Raw genomic sequence first — 18777 nt, 5'->3', positions numbered from 1 at the left:
CATAAATGGGAGAAGGAAATAATGTTCAGCAAATCAAAGATGGCTGAACGGAATAACAGACTTCATTTCCTGAGGGAATGTTTGAGGGTGATTGAATTGCTCTCAATCTGCAAGCCATGTTTTTACATCATTTTTCTACTTGACTAATTGATTATGACAGGTGTCACCCAAGCTCTGCAGCTCAGTGTGGCCCTGATGCTAAGACAGAGGCAGAGCAAGCAACCTGTGTTGATGAAATAGAAAGGCTATGCATGGGCATTTTTCTTATTGATTTTTCCAGTATATGATGTCAGTTAATTACTGAGAGCCATTCACTGCATTAATGTAAGCAGTCATTATGACCTTATTTCCAATTGATTTTGTCCCCTGCAAGCGTGATCAGTGATTTGTTCATTTGGAGCCAAACAGAACTTGAAATATCCATGGTTGTAAAATATATATAAGCATTAGATAATGGTGAATATCATATACCCATAAACCCCCTACAATATAAGTCAACCCCCTACAATATAAGCATGGGTGTGTTTGAGTGAGTACAGAAGGAGCAGCACACAGCATTGCCATGCTGGGACTCATAGTCATTATACCCAAAGACAGAGTTTTTGGTTTTGAGATACTGAGTTTTAAGCACACTGCTTTTTCAGTTTCACAACATGATAAAAAAATTTAGAAGACCCACATTGTACCAAGTGAAAGAGGCCAGACACCCAAAAAATTGCATACCTATGAGTCCACGTATATGAAATTCTAGAAAAAGCAAACTGAACCTCTAGTGACAGAAAGCAGGTCACAGGTTTCCAGGAACTGGTGGTGGCAAGAAGAATAGCTACAAGGAACAGGAGGAAAGTTTTGGGGTTGACCAATAGGCTCTGTTTCATGATTCTGGTGGTAATTTTACAGGTTTACATCTGTCAGAACTCGACAAATTATATGCTTCAAATGGGTGCAGTCCATTGAACAGAAATCATACCTCAATAAAAATTGTTTTAAAAAATGAAAAGATCTATTTCTCCTCACTTAAGCACTATTTAGAGAATTACCATAGATTTACCATGTCTCTAATAATACTAAACCATTTGTGCATATGGATGAAAACTTCGTATTGCTCAGAATGTACTCTTAGGAGAAATTGAATTGACAATATCCTTGATATATATTGAATATTCAGGCTCCAAAGGACTATTCTGAAGACAATTGAAATTTTCTCTAGTGGGCTTAATAATCTCTACTCTCCTAGGAAGAGGAGAGGCATAACTGACCTTTGAGAAGTATCTCATATTGACCTGCATGATAGGTTGGTGTATTCGTTTCCCACTGCTGTATAATAAATTACCATAAAATTAGCAATTTAATATGATATACATTTATTATTTCTTAGGTTCCTTGGGTCAGCAGACCAAGCATAGCTTTGTTGAGTTCTCTAGTTCAGGATCTCACTAGCGTACAGTCCAGATATAAGTCAGAGTCTACTGCAGTCAAGTTTGACTCACCTCCAAGCTCCTAGGTTATTGTCATAATTTGTCTGGGGCTACAGGATCAAGATCCCCATATCCTTCCTGGCCATTACCCAATGGCTACCCTTAGATCTCAGAGGCTACTCATAGTTCCCTGCCTTATGGCCCATTTCATAAACAGTTCACAATATGGCAGCTCATTTCTTCAAGACCATCAGGAGAAGCTCTCCTTTTAGTCTACTAAGACAGAGATTTATAAGATGTTACCTAATCATGATAGTGCTCCTTCACCTCTGCCAGATAATGTAAGGGAATGCCTGTCTCATCAGTTTTGCCATTTCTGTTGACTATAAACCCATCTGTACTCAGTGGAAGTACAGTCAACTTAGGTCATTTAGGTCACCTTAGGATGTAGTCATCACAGTTGTTTAAGAGAAGGCCCCTTAAATAAATAATTATCTAGTAATATGTTTAAATAAATAAGATACCTTTAAGTAAATATGTATGTGTTTCAAAATAGTATGTGATTTGATTTTAAATAATAGTGTTATTGGTATATTTAAATTTTGAGTTAATTTATACTGGTTTGGTTTTTATACAAAATCCCAGGACCATAGCTATGGTACAGAATCAGGCATGTCCTTATAGGCTGCATCAGGCTCTGAAAGAGTTAATGTGCCTCTCTAAAGTTGTCGATTTCCTTCTTCTCATCAGTAAAATAAGACCTATAATTTGCAAAATGAATCTACATTCTTGAACAGTGACTGAATATAAAAATGGAGTATTTTAATAATTAGCTATTCAATTATCTTATGGTTGCCTACTGTTCATAAAATCAGAAACATAATGTGAAATAACATAGATCATAATATTAGTTACAGATGTCAGCTTCTTCCTTTTTTCATGAAGAAAAGGTGTTAATGAATTACTCTAGACTGATTTCTGACATAATTGCCAGGATTGTACAATATATCATTCTGCATTTATGCCACCAAATTACCATCTGTGATTCATACCGGGGTAGCTTTCTTAATTTTATCATGTACTAAATACACGTTGTTTAGGTTTTCAAAATAACAGGTGGCTCTATACCTTCTAGACTGAAAAGAATTTACAATTCTGTCATGGAATTAGTGAATATTTCAAAGATGACACTAACAATATGCCTGTGGGTTAACAGTAAAATAAGGCTGCAAGTCTGACAAGCTACTAAATATTGCAAATGCACCAATAATTTGAACCTGAGAAATATGATTTTTAATAATTTTTTATCTAATATATTTTTTCATGACAAGTGAACAACACTTAGCACTTAATATTCATTTTAGAATATCAGGAAGGCAGCTACATATGGTATCAGTAGAAGTTTGTAATGCCCTCTGTTCTTATACAAACTATATGGTTTTATTGCCGCCAAAAGCTTGGGTTTGCAACATTCTCTACCTCTTGATCTGTGTGACCTTAGGTGCATCCTGAACTACCCGGTGTCTCTCATGATACAAAATTACAGTAGATGCCACTTGATGTGTATAAACTGATTTGCACAATACGTGATACATAGGGATCATTCAAAAAACAATGATGATATAGTCCCTTATCAAACTCAACCTTGGATGTCCAGTGTTTTTGTCTTTTTCCAGCCTAAACCACTCCCATGGGGCTAGCAACTAATGGGGCAAAAAGCAGCAGAGTGTGCTATTTCTAATTACACAACTTTCTTTTGGGATCAGGAAGTCATTTGGACTCACTCTGCCCAAGTGAAAGAGGCAGTTGAAGTTTATGTTATTCTATTTGTCTTTAAAATGACCAAAGAGAAACAAAGTAATATTAAAGTGTTTGCCCAATGTAGTGCACTGGTGAAATTGGAATCAGTAAGCACTGTCTCATGATCTAATTCCCAGTTGTTATTTTTCTTTTCTTTTTTTTTTTTTTCTTGTTTTTCTTCTTGGACATCTCCTTTATTCAAAAGAAGCTTATGGAATACTTCCTTTCAGACAGTCATTCTTGTATGTATTTTACAAATTTGCACTCAGTTGACTATTGAAATAGTCTTAGGGGTTAAAATAGTCTTAAGGGTTAGGTATTGCTGTTATCATCCACATTCTATAGATGAGAAAACAGGTCCAGAAAGGAGAGATAATTTGTTGAGGACACATACCTAGTATGTAACCAAAGTTATCTGGCTCTGGAATCTTTACTTAATCATTGTCCTTTGCTGCCTTTAATTTTTAGATGTAACTCTTTTTTTCCTCTAAACCAAAAACACATCAGATAATACCTAACTTTCCCACTCTGTGATCATTAGAGCGTCTACTTTATTTAATATTCACTACTCAGTCACCAAAGAAGGTATGAATGAAGAATGTGAGTTCCAAGAATGCAAGGGGTTATCTTTTTCACTTCATTTCTATCACCTAGAATGCTGCCTGTAACAGAGGAGGTGTTCAGCAAAAAACATTTTGAATGAACAAATTATCAGACAAATAGATAAATGAATGAATAAGTGTATAAATTATATATGTGCCTTGTTATAAGGGAGATTTTAGTCTACAAAGACAAACCATAATTCAGATAAGTAAAAGGGTTTATGTCTTTTTATTCTCTTTATATTGTTCAAAGAATCTTTCTGTATATAAGACTATTCCAGTCTGGGTGAAACAGATTTGCTCAGTTTTAAAATATATATTAGAAAAACATATGGTAAAATCCAAATTAAACAAGATTTTATCTGTGTGGCTCAGTCTCAATCCAGATTAATTTGGTAGAAATGAAAATGAATTCTTTCACAGAAGTTATATTGCCATATTTTAGCATGATGTTTCCGTATGGGTGACATTTTTATGAGAGGAAACTGAGAAGCAGAACTAAGAATGGGAAAGAGGGGGTGTTGAAGGTGACTTCATTTTAAATATAACCCCAGTATACCAGAATTTAAAGAGATCAATAACATAGGGAGGTTAATAGAAAGGATTTGGTAGATGAGTTTCCATCCCCTTATCATTATAAAAAATAATGTCAAGTTTATGTTTTAAAAACTGTGGGCCATTCCATTTGCTCAAAAAGGGAGATAAAGGTAGATATGATCAAGAAGGGAAGCTAATACAATCAAGAGGGGGAATGGTTTTTAGTGTAAAGACTAATATATGCTAAGGGAAAAGAGGAAGAAACTGTCAGTGTGCACTAATAGAGGGGGATGGAGTTATGTTTTTTAAGATTGGAAAGATAAGGTCTGAGAGGGGAGTTATATAAAAATGTATAAAACCATGAAGGATATGGAATGTGGTCACTGATTTATTCAATAGATCCCAGTATCCTATACCCCAAGGATCTACTCAAAATTCAGAAGTGGTTGTTTTAACATGAGTTATAAGTATATTTCATAACACATAATGAATTTTCAGAGTGAAAATGGCACAAGCAGTTCCATAATAAGTCATTAGATAACTTATGACATTTTTAATATACACCCCTAAATTTTGCTCAGTACCATGAGAATCAGTCAAGTATTTATATAACATGGTCCCTGGTGAAACCTCCGTCAGAGAAAAATCTGCCAGACTCATTGATATTGAGTTGATAACTATAGCTTTCTTTAGATGAGGTTATTATGGAAACAAAATTATAATGAAATTACCTAGTGACATATTTTGTGGTTTTTAATGGGCTTAAAATAGTGAAATTATAAGGGTTAGGAAAGTAAGAAAGTAAGAATAGACATATGTAGGTAGCTCCTAAAAAAACAAAAACAAACTAGGCTATGTTTTTGAGCAAAGATTCATGAAGCAGAGGGCAAACATGAATAAGAGTAAAGTGAAATTTAAAATTATTTCTCATAACTGCTAATAGTTGAAAATGGGAAAAAGCCTTGGAGGAGAAAGAAGTTGAAATTGCTAACCCAAATGGACTTTATAGTTATGTTGGAATCATAAATTGCCATATGTAGAGGACATATTAAATTATCTGGAAGTTTATCCTAGATTTTAGTGATCTGTGATATTCTTACTCTGGAGTAACAAAATCTGTGATATGTAGGTTTTAGAAATATTATTTTAATTGCCTAGATTTTATGAATTCTTCTGGTTATTCAGTCTTTTCTCCTGAGTCATTGGTATATAAGTGTCCTCTTCTATGAATTTTAGTTTTCTAGACTTCCCTCAACAAGTTAAATTGTTCTCCTCATTCCTTCTCCCCTCTGTCTGCTCCATGGTTATGCATTTACAAAAAAGCTTCCCACCAATAACTTTGAATTTTGTTGCCTTGGTCATTAATACCTTTTCTTACCATCCTTTAGAGAATATTCAGTATTTCTCAAGGAAGCACATAGAACACCAAGCCACCCAAGGTATGGTGGCTGTAAAACCACCTGAGTGCAAATGTCAAACTTCTTACCTGAGAATTTCCCCACATGACAAACATGGTGATTAGCTAGGTTCATGCTGTCCGGGAATTTATTGTGTCAACGTAAGCAAAACAGTTTTTCCATTCTGTCGTCTTTAATTTTATTAGCTATTAGCTGCTAAGTAGGTGAAAAGTGAAATGAAATAAGAATCTAGTTGGAATCCATTGCATTACTTGTAGAATGAAATACAAAGTGGACACACAGTTAGACTGGTGCCAGGGGATACAGAAGCATCAGCAAGAATCATAAGCACTCTCGGTAGGAGGACAATTTCCAGATCCATTAACACTTTGTCTCTCAAGTCTGTGTTTGGAAGTCAGTGTGGGGCACATCCCTTTTAACTCTCCAGAATTAATTTTTCCTCACTGACTCGTAGATATTAGGTCTGACCACACTAAGAATCCTAAAAGTTAACACTGTCCTTGTTTATTTTTTTTTCTAATTTTTCACTCAGAAGTGAAATGATGCACCCCTAATAGATAAGGTTTCTTTTGTCATGTGTCTTCATGGAGTCTACTTTCAGCTAAAACTAAGCAAACAAACAAATAACAACAAGAACAACAACAACCAAAACCATGCTAAGAGCATTAGAATTGACCTATCAACTATGATTAAAGACACAGTTCCTCCTGTTTTCTAAATTTTATATTTATATATATATATGTATATAATTTTCGATTTACAAAAAACTTGTGAAACTATTACAGAGCTCCTGTATACCCTTATGCCAGTATCTCCACTGTTAACATCTCCCTTTACCATGTTCTGTTTTTCAAAACTAAAAACAACAACAACAATAACAACAACATTGGGACCAGGACTTCTGGAAGATGGTGGAGTTAGACCATCTAAAACTCACCTCATTCCATAGATAGCACACACATAAATATAAATAACCCAGAAAACTTCCCAAATACTGAAAGAAAAGAGTCTCCACAGCTAACTGTAGAGAAGAGGCCATGTTAAAAAGGGTGGGAAGGGTGGTGTTGCAGTCAGGAACCAAATGGATTTGTAGGACTGTTCATGGGAGGAAGGCATGCTATGGGCATAGGGAAGAGAGAGGACCAGACCCCAGGTCAGTCATCCCAGGTATGGGAGACCCATATGGGAGAGATGAACCCTTGTAACATATGGTTTTGAAAATCAGAATGGCCTAGTAATCAGTGGAGCTTAACACCAGAAACATTAAAAATCAGCAGGCAGAGACAGGAAGGCAGAGTCACACCTTTAAAGAGACAGCACAACAAACAGCCCTACTGAGATATGTATAAAACCTGCAGTTCAAAAAAAATGCCTGGAGTATAGATGAAGGAGATTTATTTACAAATCTCAGAGCTTGTGCTGGAGGGGCAGGGATCTTTGGCAGACTCCTCTAAGAACAAAAGAGCTGGTGGCCCCATTTCCCTCTCTAATCCCAGCTGAGATATACAGATATATATTGTCAGAACCAGCATAGCAGAAATGCTCTCCACCTAACTTATTAACAGCACACCTCACCCCCATTCTACAGATACACTGCCTCCATGCAAGTCTGGGCAGGAGTTTTCTCTGGTGGCTGTAGGCCCCCTCCCATAGTAGACCTATGCAGAACTTGTGTAGCACTTCACACCCCACCCCTATGTTCTCCTGTGGGCCTGCCTTCTCCAGTACATCCTTAGCCAGAGGCCTTTCAAAGCAATGCTGCAAGCCTGGCAGTCTGCAAACAGCCCCAGTAGGCCAACACTACTCCAGAGTGACTCATGTCCCAGGGAGAGGAGATGATAACCACACATACCAGACCCACTGCAGCCCCACAGTAGGCTGGGCACATACATCAGGTCTGACTACACATCTTACCCACCTACTAAAGCTTCTCAGGGGACAACACAGGGAAAGTGCCCTGCAATTCAGTGCTACTGCATCTTTAGCAAATGCCTTGTGTGACTCAACTGAAGCCCAAGGTGGCCTCAGACTCACCTACTACAGGAAACATACCCTGCTCACAACTAGCAAAGGATCCATTGCATATGATTGGACTGAAGGCAAAAACAGCTCAGCCACAACAGTAGCACATACACAATACACCCAATACACACAACACACTGGAGACACTTCTGTAGTGCTAAGTTCTGGTGAACAGGGACATTGCAGGGCATTATAGGGCCAATTCTTATAAGGCCACTACTTTCAAGAACAGGAGACATAGCTGTTCTAACATAGAAACAGACATAGAGAGTTAGACAGAATGAGAAGACAAGAATATGTCCCAAATAAAAGAACAGAGCAAGAGCACAGTGAGAGAGCCAAACAAAATGGAGATTGAGTAATATGTCTGATAAAGAATTTAAACTAATAGCCATAAAGATATTCACTGGACTTGTGAAAAGAGTGGAGGACCTCAGGGAGACTCAGAAAAGAGATAGAAAACATAAAAAAGAGCCAAGCAGAGATGAAGAACTCAATAACTGAAATTAAAAATATACTACATGGAATAAATAGTAGACTGGAGAAAGCAGAAGAATGGATCAGCTACCCAGAGGACAGAGTAATGGAAAGCAATCCACCTGAACAGGAGAGAGAAAAAAATAAATAAAAATACACAGGCAACACTGCAACATCTTCAAGCATAATAACATTTGCATTTTGGAGAACCCAGAAGGAGAAGAGAGGGAAAAGGGGCAGAAATTTTTATTTTTTAAAAAAGATTTATTTATTTATTTATTTGACAGATAGAGATCACAAGAAAGTAGAGAGGCAGACGGCCCAGGGTAGGGGGGTGGTGGGGCAGGGAAGCAGGCTTGTTGCTGAGCAGAGAGCCCGATGTGGGGCTTGATCCCAGCCAGGACCCTGGGATCATGACCTGAGCCAAAGGCAGAGGCTTAACCCACTGAGCCACACAGGTGCCCCATAAAATTTATTTGAAGAAATAATAACAAAAAATTCCGTGGAGAAAGCTGGAGAAAGAGACAGAAATCTATATCCAGGATGCACAGAGAGTCCCCAACAAAATCAACCCAAGGAGGTCTACACCAAGACATAGTAATGAAAATGGCAAAAAGTAGTGATGGAGAGGGAATTTTAAAAGCAGCAAGAGAAAAGAAAACAGATACATACAAGGAAAACCCCAAAAGGTTATCAGCTGATTTTTTTTTTTTTTTTGGAAGAAAGTTTGTAGACCCGAAGGGAGTGACACAATGTATTCAAAATGCTGAAAAAAAAAAAATATAACCGGCAACCAAAAATACTTTATCCAGCAAGGCTGTCATTCAGAATAGAAGGAGATACAGAGTTTCCCAAACAAACAGAAGTTAAAAGAATTCATGACCACAAAACCAGCTCTGAAGAAATGTTAATGAGGACTCTGAGTGGAAAGGAAAGATAAGGAGAAGCAAGAAAAGTAAGAAGCACGAACACAGTAATATTTAGTATAGCTATAAAGATCAGTCAAGGGATTCACAAAATGAAAGAATGTGAAGTATAACACCATGTACCTAAAAAGGAGTAAAGAATGGGTTCAAACTTCAGCAACCATCATCTTAATACAGACTGCTATATGCGTAAGAGGTTATATAAACCTAACGGTACCTACAAATAAAAAACTGGTCATAGAAATGCAAAAAATAAAGAGAAAAGAATCTAAGTATATCATTAAGGAAAGTCAGCAAACCATGAGAAAAGAGCAAGAGAAGAAAGGAATAAAGAAAAACTACAAAATCAACCACAAAACAAGTAACAAAATGACAGTAAGTATATACCTACCAATAATTACTTTGAATGTAAGTAGACTAAACATTCCTATCAAAAGACAGGGAGGGGGTGACAGAATAGATAAAAAAGGAGAACCAATCTATATGCTTTCTACAAGAGACTCATTTCAGACCTAAAGATGGGCAGGCTGAAAATAAAGGGATAGAACTGCATTTATCATGCAAATAGCAGTAAAGAGAAAGCTAGGGTAGCAATACTGATAACAGAATAACAACAACAACAAAAAAACAAAAACAAAAAAAAACCACAAAACCTTTAAAACAAAACTTTAAGAAGAGACAAAGAAGGACACTGTGTAATTATAAAGGGGACAATCTAATAAGAAGATCTAATAATTGTAAATATTTATACACCCAACATGGGAAAAATCAAATACTTATAAAGCAGCTAATAAAACACATAAAGGAACTAATTGATAGTAATGCACTAATAGTAGGACACTTTAATACCTCACTTGCATTAATGGGTAGATCATCCAGAGAATCAAGGAAACTGTGGTTTTGAATGACACATTGGAGCAGATATATTCAGAACATTCCATCCTAAGACAGCAGAATAGACATTCTTTTCAAGTGTACATAGAACATTCTCCAGAATAGATCACATGTTAGGCCACAAAACAAGTTTCAACAAATTAAAAAAAGATTGGAATCATACCAAGCACCTTTTTCTGACCACAACACTGTGAAACTAGAAAGCAGTCACAAGAAAAATATCTGGAAAAAGCACAAGTACATGGAGGTTAAATAACATGCTCTTAAACAGTGAATGGGTCAATGAAGAAATCAAGGAGGAAATAAAAAAATACACGGAAACAGATGAAAATGAAATGTTCCAAAATCTTTGGGATGCAGCAAAAGCTATTCTAGGAGGGAGGTTTGTAGCAATACAGGTCCACCTCAAGCAAGCAAGAAAAGTCTCAGGTAAACAGCATAACCTGACACCTAAGGGAGCTAGAAAATCAAGAACAAACAAAACCCCAAACCAGTAGAAGGAAGTAAATAATAAAGATTGGATAAGCAATAAAAGAAGTAGAAACTAAAAACAAAAACAAAAACACAAAAAAGACAGTAGAATAACTCAATAAAACCAGGAGCTGGTTCTTTGAAAAGATAACAAAATTGATAAAAATTTAGCCAGACTCATCAAAAAAAAAAAAAAAAAAGTTAATACCTCTTCTCATTCTGCCCCCAACAAAATAGAAGAGGAAGGAAAGCTTCTAAATTCATTCATTGACACAAGCATCACCCTGATACCAAAACCAGATAAAGCCACTATCAAAAAAAAGAGAACTGCAGGCCAGTATCTCTGATGAGCACTAATGCAGAAATCCTCAACAAAATATTGCAAACTTTATCCAACAATACATTTAAAAACCCGTTCACCATGATCAAGTGAGATTTATTCCTGGGATGCAAGGGTGGTTGCAAATCAATCAACATGATACGTCATATCAACAAAAGAAAGGATAAAAACAATATGATCATTTTAATAGATGCAGAGAAAGCATATGACAGAGCACAACATCAATTCATGATAAAAACCGTCAGCAAAGTAGGTTTAGAGGGAACATACCTCAAGATAAGAGAGCTCATATATGAAAAACATGAAGGCAGGGGTGCCTGCTTGGCTCAGTGGGTTAAGCCTCTGCCTTTGGCTCAGGTCATGATCCCGGGGTCCTGGGTCCCTTCTCTCTCTGCCTGCCTCTCTGCCTACTAGTGATCTCTCTCTCTCTCTCTCTCTGTGTTAAATAAACAAAATCTTAAAAAAAAAAAAAAAAGAAAAAAACATGAAGGTAACATCATCTTTAATGGGAAAAAACAGAGAAATTTTCCCAAAGGTCAGGAACAAAACAAAGATCTCCACTCTCACCACTTCTATTCAACACAATACTAGAAGTCCTAGCCACAGCAACCAGAAAACAAAAAGAAATAAAAGGTATCCAAGTCAGTAAATAATAAGTAAAACTTTCACTAGTTGCAGATGACATGATATTATATATAGAAAATCCTAAAACTCCAATAAAGAAATCGCTAGAACTGATAAGTGAATTTAATAAAATCAAATGATACAAAATCAATGTATAGAAGACTGTTGCATTTCTATACACTAATAATGAAGTAGCAGAAAGAGAAATTAAGGAAACCATCTCATTTGCAATTGCACCAAAAATAAGATACCTAGAAATAAACCTGGCCAAAGAGATGAAAGATTTGTAATCTAAAAGTTGTAAAACACTGATGAAAGAAATTGAAAATGGCACAAAGAGGGCACAAATGAATAGGGGTGGGAGGGAAGAGCAGTGGAAGAGGGAGAGAAGCAGATTCTCTGCTGAGTGCAGAGCCTGAAATGGGGCTCAATCTCAGGACCTGAGCCGAAATCACCAGACGCTTAACTGAGTGAGACATCCAGGTGCTCTGGTACTTTGTATTTTTATGGTGACATCCTTTGCAGTGACATGATTATTTTTGGTGGAATTAGTAATTATTCTGAGAGATAATAAGAATTTTCAAATATATTGAAATGAAAGTTGCATATACTAATACTATTTTCCCATCTTTTTTGGCTCTGCCTTTCTTACTTACTTTCTTGTCTTGGTTAGTTTAGTTAATTTGTGACAACTATTTGCGTGTTAGGAAAATCAGTCCTTTATAATATCATTAAAAATACTGTTCCAATTTGTCATGCATATTTTAATCTCACTCATTATGCTTTTCCATACAAAAGCTTTAATTTCAATATGGTGGTAATATTTATTTTTCTTTATGGGTTCTGTTTTTTTGTCATATCCTCACAACTCCCTGCCCATATGTTTTATGATGAAAAAAATTCAGAGACAGGAGACATTATAATAAGGTTGTATAGTAAGTAGTGACTCTGGCATAGAATTCCATCATTTTAACATCCTAATTCCAACCCCCCCCCCAGTATTATGTTATCTTTAAGGATAGCCATTATCTCTAAAGTGGACTGTGATGGTGCCATTGGGTTCCAAATTCTGTCCCATATTTCAATGAATCAGCTTCAGAGAAAAAAAGAGAGATAGTAAGTAGAAAAACAAACAGGATAAAGAGACAGAGATGGAAGACACTGTTGCTTCCTAGCATGATAGAACCTTAGTGGTAGCAATCTTATAACCTACCTTACCCTAGAAGCTATCTGTCAAGCTACTGACTGAAAGACAATATAGCCTGCCTCCTAATTGCAATCCTAGGATTCTTTTCACTTTGCTCTAGAAAAAAAATGTCATCCATCATACCTCTTGATGAGGAAAAACATGTGAATATAGGTCAAACATATATTTTGCTTTAGTTATAATAGCAACCAAGAATCAAATTTGAAATAGATACATTTATTACCATAGTTGAATACATGTATCCTATATTTCAGAATAATACATGCCCTATGTTATATTTGGAATTATTCAATAGATTTACCAACCATAATTCAAACTGATATAGGCCTTTGAGTAAATCAACACATTTATGGATTATTTAAAAAAATCAAACAAGACTTTGTGAAAGACCCATCTTCTTCTGTAGGAATTAATACTGTTCTATTTAGAGTGACCAAAAAGAATGCTGGAATTTGATTCACAGCCATAATTTATAAGATAATGTATTTTTATTACTCAATCATCTGTGATGGTTATTCCTTTTGTTTGCCTACTTAATGGATATGAAGTATGAGTGCTGGGTTCTGGCCAATAAGCCCTTTTTATAGTTTACAGCTTTACTAGTATTTTCTTAAGTACACTAAAAAAGAGAAAGAAGGGGGGGGGAGCTTATGTGAGTGATCACTCAACTGTGGCTGCAAGTTCTCTATGCTCACTGTCTCAATTCCCAGAAAGGGGACTAGAATGGAATTGTACTGCCTCTCTCACTCGTGTGCGCTCTCTCTCTCTCTCTTTCTTTCTCTGATATATCAAACTCAAAAGAAACAGGGTCCTAAGGAAACATATTTCTTATGCATTCTGTGCCCCCTTGTAGTTTTTCAGTGGCTTCATAGTGGTGATATGAGACTCTACTTGTATAGACTTAACTGGAATAAGTAATAATTTATCTTAGTTTTATATCCTCTTTTATTCTTTTTATTTCCCTTTAATATGTTTTGGAGGCTATAAAACTTGAGGATGAGTAGCTAGAGGTTAGAGCCAAGTGAACTGCCCATGGCTGCTTAATAAACCTCCATGCCCTGTCAATGCACTCCTGGCCTGAGATGCTGCCTCCCACACTCATTCTCCTCTGGTCTACCAGAAACATAGCATTTGGTGAGTATGTTCTGAAATTCTCATTCTCAGAGACGTTTCAGAACACCAAAACTAGCCCATCCTGGCAATGAGCATTTCCATGGGTACACTTATACAGTAACTTTAAATAAATTATTTAAAATTTATTTTAAATCCCATGGACAAAGTTGGACATTTGCCATTAGTAGAACTCACCGAGCCATCAAATGAGATTGCAGCTTTTTTTTTTTTTTTTCCCTGAGTGAGCAGGCCGTGGGCCAGGGGGTGGGGGTGACTTGGTATCCAGAAACAGTAAAAACAGTTCTTAATAGTATCTACATTACTGAAGAGAATAACTGAAACTTTCAGTTCCCCCTACTTAATTTGTATTATTTTTAACTTACTTTTGCTTGAGTTTCTTAACAGAAAAATTCAGCTCTTATAAAAAAAAATTAAGACTACCTAGCATTGAGTCAACTATTTTTTTTTCTTAACAACATAGCTTGTTAGCTATTTTATTTTGGTAGCGTCTCACCAAAGGAAATTGCATAAAAAATATACTGCTTCTTAATGCCTACCATGCTGATTTGTATCAGCAATACATGTGTTCTTTAGATGTTCTTCATGGCTGGAGAAGAGGATTGCATGGCAGCCGGGGACAAGGTGCCATATGGTTGAGATAAGGTGAATGTTGATAAAGGCACGTGAGAGATGGGAGGGGAGATGTCATAGCTTGTCAGTCTTTATCCCTAGAGGAAGCTCTGCTGACAGGGGAATGATTGAAATGGCACATTTGGGGTCCCTGGGCATGGAGAAGGGATAAATAATGACTAACAATTCAATGACATAAACTCAAGGGAAAGATGGAAACAAAGGGAGCTGGGGACTGGGTAGAAGCGGAGCTTTCCTACAGTTGGTGAAAGATGCCAGGAAGAGACATTGATGAGAGAGATGATTAAAGGTGGCCTCACAAAGCCTTGAATAGTGACAGATGGGAAAGGTACAGTGATTAGTAAGAAAATACAGAGAGAAAAGAGACCTGAAGTGAAGTACATTTTTGCTGAAGTAGACATGTGGGATGACAAAAAAGAATGAATTTTCTCTGTAACCTGAGAAAGGAAATAGGGAGAGATTTTGAGCTGATCAAATCCTATCCTTGCATGGCAGAAGCACCCTTGTCCCCAACTCACTTGACCTATCAGATTTAGCCCAAATCCTTCCCAAAACCTTTCCAATAGGGATCCTAGATTTCCAGCCAGATATCATGAAACTGGTCCAGCAGAAGCAGACTTTCTGCTTTCCGGATCTGAAGACAGATAAATAACAATAAACGTTCACTGAGTGTGTATCATATGCCAAGTACTGTGAGCAGCCCTTAAATCCAGTTTACATCATCAATGAATTGGATCAGTTTTCAAATGTGGAGAGTAGGGCTCAGAGAAGCCAAATAGCTTGGGGTTCCAACCCCATCTATTTAATTGCAATTTTCTAGTTGAATCCACTTGTTTACAAAAAGGTTGGACTAACCACCTTCTCAAGCTGCTTGAGGTCTGCTCCATTTTGGGTAAACCCTTTTAAAAGGCACTTTCTTAAATAAAGTGAAAATAAAGAATATAATTGGTTCACACATGTATAGGTTGGCCAGTTTCATTTACCAGATATTATTTTCCTCTCATTCTGTCTTTTGAAAAAACTTTAAACTCTGAGAGATATAGTAATCTCTGCTGACATGATAATATCTTCTAGAATTTTTTTTTTTCATCTTATATCTTTGTATGGCCATAGGTAATCCTTCTTACCATGCAACCTTGTCCTGGCAATTCTCTTTGATATATGGTTTGGGGATAAGAATCACACTTCAAATAACAGATTCCTAGGTTCTTTTATGGGTGAGTTAGTCAGCTCAAACTTCTCAGGCTTCTGCTCTGCTTCTTAATGAAAGCATTATTTTTCTTAGAAATTATTCCTATATGAACACATCTTCTACATTTTTTGGCACATAGTTGGACTTTAGGAACCTGTTCCCCTCTCATTTGGTCTGAAATGAAGTAGTCTATCATAAATCTACATTCCTTTGGAACCTGCCTCAGAGTTCAGCTTTTTAATCTACTTTGTCATTTATTAGCAGAGCAATAGTGATTAGCATGACCAGCTTGTAGTAATAGCTCAGTCCCCTCCCAGTACATGATCTCAGATACCTATTTTTGAGGGTTCTGAGAGGGAATTTTTTAGTCAGAGTCTTAACATTATAAATTTCACAATTTTCCAATGCCTTTCATTTAGCTAACACTATAAGAATTTATTGGATGCCTAAGATGTCACTAAACATATGCTACTAGATTTGGGGATTAGATTGGTGAACAGTGTAGACTTTGCTTCTACTCTTACGGAGAATACAATTTGGTATAGGATAACAAAAAATACTAGACCATTAGAGTTCAGTATATGAAGTTTCCAGAGGGGACTTCTCCTATTCTTGTGAAAGTCCAGAATGAGGGGCTCCTAAGTCAGGGCGGGAATCAGTGAAGTGACACCTGAGCAGAAGGCTGAAGGAGAAGCCCAGGTCAGGGTCGCAGAGCAGTTGGGGGAAGATATTCCCTCCAGGTTGCTGCACACAAAAGTAGCAGAGGTGAAAGCATGAGATCTTCATGGAACCAATTAAGATCAATGACCCCAGAGACCTTCCTCTGTGCCCTTCTCAGGTTTACAGCTGCCCACGACAACTGAGAACATAGAACTGGGATGGAAGAAGCAATGTGAGAGGTGGGAAGAGATAGGTCCTTGTCAGTGAAGATGGGGGGGGAGAATCACCAATGGCTGAGCTGGCTTCCGGCTCTGACCTTGAGACATGGATTTAAAAATGCCTTCATGCAGGGCACCTGGGTGGCTCAGTGGGTTAAAACCTCTACCTTCAGCTCCAGCTATGATCTCAGGATCCCGGGATTGAGGCCTGCATCAGGCTCTCTGCTCAGCAAGGAGCCTGCTTCCGCTTTCTCTCTACCTGCCTCTCTGTCTACTCATGATCCCTCTCTCTCTGTCAAATAAATAGATAAAAATATTTTTAAAAATTGGGGGCCTGGTGGCTCAGTGGGTTAAGCCTCTGCCTTCAGCTCAGGTTGTGATCTCAAGATCCTGGGATCAAGCCCCACATCGGACTCTGCTCAGGGCGGAGCCTGCTTCCCCCTCTCTCTTTGCCTGCTTCCCTGCCTACTTATGATCTCTGCCAAATAAATAAATAAATAAAATCTTTAAAAAAATATTTAAAAAAAATTAATAAAAAGGCCTTCATGCAGTTCCTTACACATAGTAATCCCTCCATTAATATTGAATGGACTAATGATTGGATACATGAATTGATTTACCAAAGAAAATGCAAAAATATATGATCCGATTCCACAGCACTGCAACTATGCTAGTCTGTAAAATGATAAATTAAATAGGTTTCTGGGAACAGATTAGAAATGGTTTAGGGAGAAAGCATGTTGTGATTTCTAAAACAATCACCCTACTGAAAATTTAGGAGGGAATTAGTTTATAAATAAGAGACTATCTCAGACTTAGTAATTGTCTTACATGTATATACCTATGTTTTAAAAAACAGTTTCCTATTCTCTTAGGGAAAAATCCAGAGTTTAAAAATAATTTTTTTATGGAGGGGGTGCATTATTCCTGGAAATACTGCAATACCAGGTCCATGTGTGGAGTAGAACAGAGCAAGCTCCTCTTCCATCTCCCCGATCCAAAAATCCATTGAATATATTGCCCTCAGTTAGAGGACGTATCAGATATTAAACTGATAAGAACGGATACTATACTTGATCTTCGCTAAAATGCACAGAAGCAATTAAAAATAATTCTTCACATCAAGCATAACAGTAGGAACTTGATAGACATTCAATAAATATTGATTATTCCATTTTAGAGACTAACCCAATAAATTCTTTTATGTAAAGATTAAGATTTAATGAAATATTATGGAGATCATTAACTTCTATCTCATATTAATTTAAAATTGAAAAGTCATTTCAAATCATTATTTTTTTTAAATTCACATTTCTTTGTTTTACTAAAGTTCTCAATATACTGGCTAGAAAGCCATGATTCTTTGAATATTGAAAATAATATGAAACCTTAGAAAAAATTGTCGTTCTCTGTAATTTCAACCTTATACTGCTGAGCATCTTTTTGGCAAGTTTGCAAAATTACTTTGTGAAATATAAAAACTTTAAAGCAAAATGTAAATTTTATCTGCTTCTTCATTTGGACAATTAAAAGCTAGAGTTTGAGGTCAAGGGAACAATGATAAGAAAAAAATACGAAAGGAAAAGAAATAATATTTGCCCCGAGAACAATTAAATGTTCCTTTAATTTCCTTAATGTTACCCATTTATATTTTACTCGATACTTCAGGCTAATAAGGAGATGATGTGAATAAAACATCTAGTTGATCTTGTGGCTACATTCAAGGTTTTTTCATTAATGATATGGGAAATGACAAGAAAGTAAGCCTGTTGCTTGTTTGATATTAATGAAAATTAAATGTTTTTGTGAATACATCTAATCATAATTCATGTGTCTCATAGGGATTAGAGGTCAGGCAGTTAATAAGGTTAAGGAAAAATTAATATCTGTAAACATTATATAGTAAAATTCTAAGAGAAACAAACTTTCTGGTATCTAGGCAGACATGGCTTTATAGAAAAATTAACCCAATAATGTAATTGTTACCAAGGCTATTGCGCTGTCATCATAAAATACTAGTAATAATACTAGTAGTAGTAGTAGTGACTAGGAACTTAGAAACCAAAGTTTCAAAACTATTCTTTGAATCTCTGTTATTTCAGAAATCATTTCCTTTTTCTGGATTTTATTATGATAATTTTCTTTGATAAAGAGATTCTTCTAAATAAATTTTTTAAAAAAGACTATGTTATAGTATGGTAAATTCG

General features: G+C 36.3%; 1 protein-coding gene and 1 non-coding gene across 3 annotated transcripts in view; one reads left to right on the top strand and one right to left on the bottom strand.

Annotated features, from left to right (window-relative positions):
* DCC (DCC netrin 1 receptor) overlaps positions 1–18777 on the top strand; it is a 1110025-nt gene that overhangs the window by 753347 nt on the left and 337901 nt on the right. The gene's annotated exons all lie outside the window — the stretch shown is intronic.
* Positions 17482–17673, bottom strand: LOC116882277. The gene has a single exon (XR_004385612.1). It is a non-coding gene; the product is annotated as a U2 spliceosomal RNA (small nuclear RNA).

The sequence above is a fragment of the Lontra canadensis genome, unplaced genomic scaffold (genome assembly GCF_010015895.1).
Source record: "Lontra canadensis isolate GAN:19392208 unplaced genomic scaffold, GSC_riverotter_1.0 scaffold82, whole genome shotgun sequence".
NCBI lineage: Eukaryota > Metazoa > Chordata > Mammalia > Carnivora > Mustelidae > Lontra > Lontra canadensis.
The sequence above is the reverse complement of the archived record's forward strand: the minus strand, read 5'-3'. Positions and strand labels throughout refer to the sequence as shown.